We start from the raw sequence: 5,579 nt of genomic DNA, 5'->3' as shown, positions 1-5,579 counted from the left end.
GTGGAATCATCCCGATGTTTCCCGGTATCCATGACCCTCCCCTCCCCTAATTGATACCAAAGTTAGAAGATATAATAAAATAGTAAGGAAGCATCCCGAAGGCACAAATTAAACTAAAAGCAAGATAGACAAAGAAATTCGTCAAAAATATGGGAGAAAATCAGAATAACAAAGGGATCAACAAGAAAGAGTGTAGCCAACCCAGACGCAAAGATGAAAACAGATTAATTGATGGAACAGTGGGCTTTAGTGTCCTCTCAAGAATCTCAGCCGAGAGATGTAGTAGTTGAATTGCAGAAAAGTGAACAAACTCACTGACATAGAATAAATATTACTGTGAAATAAATGGATGGTTTAGACAATGAATGGGAAATGGTAAATTTTAGGTATAACTGTCTGCTTAACGGAAATTTTATGATATTGGGGAATATATTGTAAAGTGTAGTTGTAGAATTAGGCCATTACATGCAGTACTATGGAACAGACCAGGGGCATCCATAAATGTACTTAAACACATTTATATTTTATATATAAGGAGACTTATTGACTGTGCTGCACCCATGTTAGTAACATTGGCCAAAACCAAAATAGAAAAAATGCAAAGGTTCAAAACAAATCCATGAGAATAATATCAAGGGCAGATAGTTCAGAACCAAACATCTTGGACCAATGATCTATATGTCTCGTGACCGTGCGCGACGCAGCAACTCTGTTGCTGGTGTTCCAGCATATGTCGCCCATTGGCGAGGTCCTTCATGCTGTTCCGAGTGTTCCTTTGAGATCATCATTGAGTAGGGAGAGGTACTGAAGTAGTCTCCTGGGGTTTTCTTCAGTAGCAGTGTTTATATTAGACGGGTGATCCTTGACCATTGACCATAACGAGGATCTGTTCAGCATCGCGTGGTTCAACCAGTGAGTGCACTCTCTGTTCTTGCTTGAAATCCACACCCACCATCTGCTAACCTATCCCTGATCGGGTTACCTGTGGGCACTCGAGGTGAAGTTCCTTGCCTGGGGGAACACCGTGCCGGCCGGTGGCGCGAACTCTCGGACTCGTGACAACCTTTGAGTCCGATACTCTAACCATCGGACATGATTAAGTAAGTCACAGCGGCCTCTACAACTATGCATTTGTATATAATGAGTGTAACATTAGCGTGTCCTATAATAGCGAACATAGCAAACTTAAGAGAATAATGAAAACTAATTTCAATAAGAGACAGAATACTTCATTGTTTGACTAAATTTGTCTGAGACATTGAAAATATAAGACCAACCAAATATCTTAATCTCGCTATAGAGAGACCAATGACAGCGCTTCCATGGATAGGTAATACTTGCAATGCAATAAATATGTCAAAACATCCTAAGGCAAGTACAAAAGAACCTTGGAAAGAACAGCAAGTTGATGTTAGTATTAAGAAAAATAAAACAGCAATTTTGTTATTGCACATAAAAAAAATAACAGGAACAGACAGACGCCTGAGGTAGAGCAACAGGCACGATTGACTGACTTCATCATTCACGCAAACTGAGCTAATTGCTATCACTATGCTAATGGAAATCTTTATTCTAAAAAGAAACACATTGATTATTTGCGATTCTCTGACAGTTTTAAAGCGATGGAAGACATTCAATGATGAAATTGTTTGTAGACAGAAAAAAACACTAAACTGAAAGATGATAATATCTGTGTTAAACTTACATGGGTTCCATCACATATAGGGATAAGTGGAAATGAAAAAGAAAATTATCTAACCTAAGAAGCATTGCAAAAAATGGCATTGATATTGCTGTTAGTTCATCTCTTCAGCAAACAAGAGGCAGAATGAAGATACGGATAAATGGAAAGAACAGAGAAGAAAGGACTCAAGAGTAAATCAGCCAAAATGCACAGTGAGGTAAGTGAAAATGTCAACAACGTTTACAGTGGAAAAGGTGGCGGCAGGGAAAACGAATCCTCCATAGCTCGACCAAGGTTAGAGAATACATTTCGATGGAAGATACGCATAAAAAAGTGTTTGTGGTGAAAGGCAAGGGCATAACTTAAAATGCTGTTATGGAATTTCAGAAAGGAAAGAGAAATAACACCAGTGACAAAGCATGTGATTAATATAACTGATGACATTCCAAAGAAACAGACAATTTGCTTGTGTAAAATAATTGCTTAAGAATTTATAAAGTACAATATACCCTGTTACTCCAAAGGACTTGGGAATCTTTGGGTAATGTGCTATTTATCCAAATAAACTGTTTAAAATCAGATATTCTCTTTCTTCTCTCTCTCTCTTTCTTCTCTCTCCTCTCTCTCTCTTTCTTCTCTCTCTCTCTCTCTTTCTTCTCTCTCTCTCTCTCTTTCTTCTCTCTCTCTCTTTCTTCTCTCTCTCTCTTTCTTCTCTCTCTCTCTCTCTCTCTCTCTCTCTCTCTCTCTCTCTCTCTCTCTCTCTCTCTCTCTCTCTCTCTCTCTCTCTCTCTCTCTCTCTCTCTCTCTCATGCTCTCCGGCTTCAGATACATGTGAATGTGAATATTTGTGGATGTGTTGGGATGTAAGGATCCATATGAATATGTGTACGTGTGAATAAATCTATGCACGTGGACAAACCATTATACAGAAGTTTGGGTAGGCATTATAATTATCCACATTACCGGATACCAATATCATTGTCATTCATCATCTTATACTATCCTTGCCCAAACAGAGTATTCCAGTATTTAGGCCCAATGACTAGAGAGAGAGAGAGAGAGAGAGAGAGAGAGAGAGAGAGAGAGAGAGAGAGAGAGAGAGAGAGAGAGAGAGAGAGAGAGAGAGAGAGAGAGAGAGAGAGAGAGAAATGAATGAATGATTCATTTTCCAACAGGCCTAAACGAGCACGAGCAGAGATGATGTCCCAGACGGGCAGACTACTTGGTCAACAAGTTCTTTCCCCGTTTTTTTCTCTCGCCCCTTTACATGCTTTACATCTTAACTTAACTTCTTCAATTATAATGGTAGTTCCTACTCTGCAAATGGTTATTTTCTTCGAGGATGAATAGTTCCGAGGCGAAATATAGGTATCTGTTTATGTAGCTTCGTAGCATGAATCGCCCGTTACTAATAATCAACACATTACGTCGTCAACTTATTGCGCTTGATTACTGCAAATAACATAAACACTTGCCTTTCTCCATACTGAAGTCAGAAGTACTTAACCGGGGAAAAATGCTACGGTAAATGTCTTCACGAAACAAGTCAGGTTATAGGGACCTCGATTCTTCTTTGGATCCTACTCTGTTCTTGATGACTGTCCACACACTCAAATGCCTATATACTCTTTTTGTTCAGCACACTGCAATGCACGGTCATCAACCACGAAGCACAAATTCCTTGTTGTCTTCCTTTTCGCTATATGTACTTATAAGATACAAAAATATTATACTGAAAATATTCAAAACGCATACAGCTCTCATGTTCAAGATTTTCATTTGTAACTCGGCCTTTCCTTCTGGACTTTCGTTAGCCTCGCGGTAACCTGAAGACCATCTCAATTTTCTCCTATAGCTTGGTATTAAACCTTTGTTTTGTCATGGTATTAGTTTTACGACAGTCTTATACTTTGAACTTATCGCATTCCTTCTGGACATTTCTTCTCGGTCTACTGTATGCTTTATTATAGTGATCTTCAACAAGATTAGCCTGAATGTTGTATCGACCACGAGACACTCTTTTCAGTCTTTTTTTTCTTATCTATAGCGTTATAAGCCTAGAATCTTTATTCTTTAGAGTTACCAGTCTTATTTGTTACGAAAACTGGGGTCAGCCACTCATACTTCGCCAAACTATAATTTTACAGCTAGCCCATGAGAATTACACCGGTCTGTGGCTGCCCTTGGTGTCATCACTGTACTCCGCCCAGTCTGAGGAAAGACAAAACTGGCAACTCGCCCTGGACTCCGGAGTACTCCGATTCGCCAAGTCTCCTTTGAGAATGAAGTGGTTTAATACATTAGGAGTATTATATATGACTGTTAAGGGTGTCCCCTAACATGAGCCATTAGTGGGAGTCCTGCTTGAACTTACATCAGATAACCAAGTAAGTAAAAACATCAAACGTAAGTATTGTGTGTCAGTTGCTTAGAGAACGAGACATTTGGCAAATCCGAGTGCTCCAGTAAGTTGCCTGTCTTTTTTTTTCTGTGGCTGGACACACTATAAATACTATTGGTTGGACAACTATTTTGCATTTTCAGGTAAGTAATGCCATATTGATGTTGATTTAATTTTAACTGAGGCATTAAATACAGGGGTTATATGTTGCAAGTTCTATTTAGACTGCACTTAAAAAAAACTTTCATTACTTTTCTTTTTGATACTGTTCTAAGTTCAAAATTTCTTACTATCAGGTGTAAGAAAAAAGGTTTTAAAAATTTCAAACATTTTATTGTTGAATCCAGCACTTGGATTGGATTCAAAAACCTTGAACTTGTAAAATAAATGATAAAACTGTGACCACTTCTTAAAATTTTCTCTTTTTGAACATGGAATCAGAGGCAGGGCTAAAACAAAACTCTCCAAATGTTTGGAGAAAACATTTATTTTTCAATATTGAAGGTGTAAGATGCGCACCCAAAAAAGTGCCATAGAAGTTCGAGTCCCTTTGAAAAGGAGCTTGGGGCTCCTTCTCTGCCTCCATGAAAAACACAAAAAAGTTAGTGATAGTGCTGCTTTATAACAAGATATAGTTGCCTTGATATTTAATATTCTTACTATTAATTATTATGATATCTGTATCTCCTATGTACAAAGGCCGACCCACAGCTAGATGCTTTAGACGAAGCTTGGTTAGGATGACAAGCAGGAAACCACAGTGTAATTGGCTACCACACTGAATGATAGTGTTTGCTGCAGGTCACATAAGCAATGGTTCCTTGCTTGCCACAAATCTCGACAACAAGACCTCCATCAACTGGTAACATACAGTATGATCAAATCATTTAGTCTAAAACAATAAGATTCTACACCTGGCAGCTAGATTTCAGCATAGTTTTTGTAGTAAACATAAATCAGTTTTGTTCCCATCAAGATGCAGAATGAATGGTTAAGTATTATAGCCAGGCAGTTTTAACCATTTGTAATTCATCTATACACAAACTAAATTAATCTGTTTACACCAAAAACTTAGCCTCGACATGACTTGGTGGAAGCTGAGCAGGAACTACAGAGGTAGAATGCTCAATTTTGAATAATGAATGCTCTGGATTAACAATGAAGGAAAATGGCCAGTATTTTGTTTACATCATAATCATGCACTCTTTCTAGTTCATGCGCTCTTTCTAAACGGGCTTCACTCTCAAATACAAAGCATAAGGTTAGGAGCTATGATTTTTTTTTTTTTGCGTTCCTAAGAGCTAGATGAAAAACTCTACCTCTACCATTGACCGGCTTCTATAACGAAAGCAAATTGAGTGTGCAAAGCTGATACTTTAGTGTGGAATGTTATGGACCCAATGTGTCACTTTTGAGAGAAAAAATTTAGAACCAAAGCATAGTTTAGGACATATTATAAAGCATTACATATAAAGGGATCAAATTAAATTACAG

Source organism: Penaeus chinensis, chromosome 7 (assembly GCF_019202785.1).
Source record: "Penaeus chinensis breed Huanghai No. 1 chromosome 7, ASM1920278v2, whole genome shotgun sequence".
Taxonomy (NCBI): Eukaryota; Metazoa; Arthropoda; class Malacostraca; order Decapoda; family Penaeidae; genus Penaeus; species Penaeus chinensis.
This window is presented reverse-complemented; position numbering follows the sequence as displayed.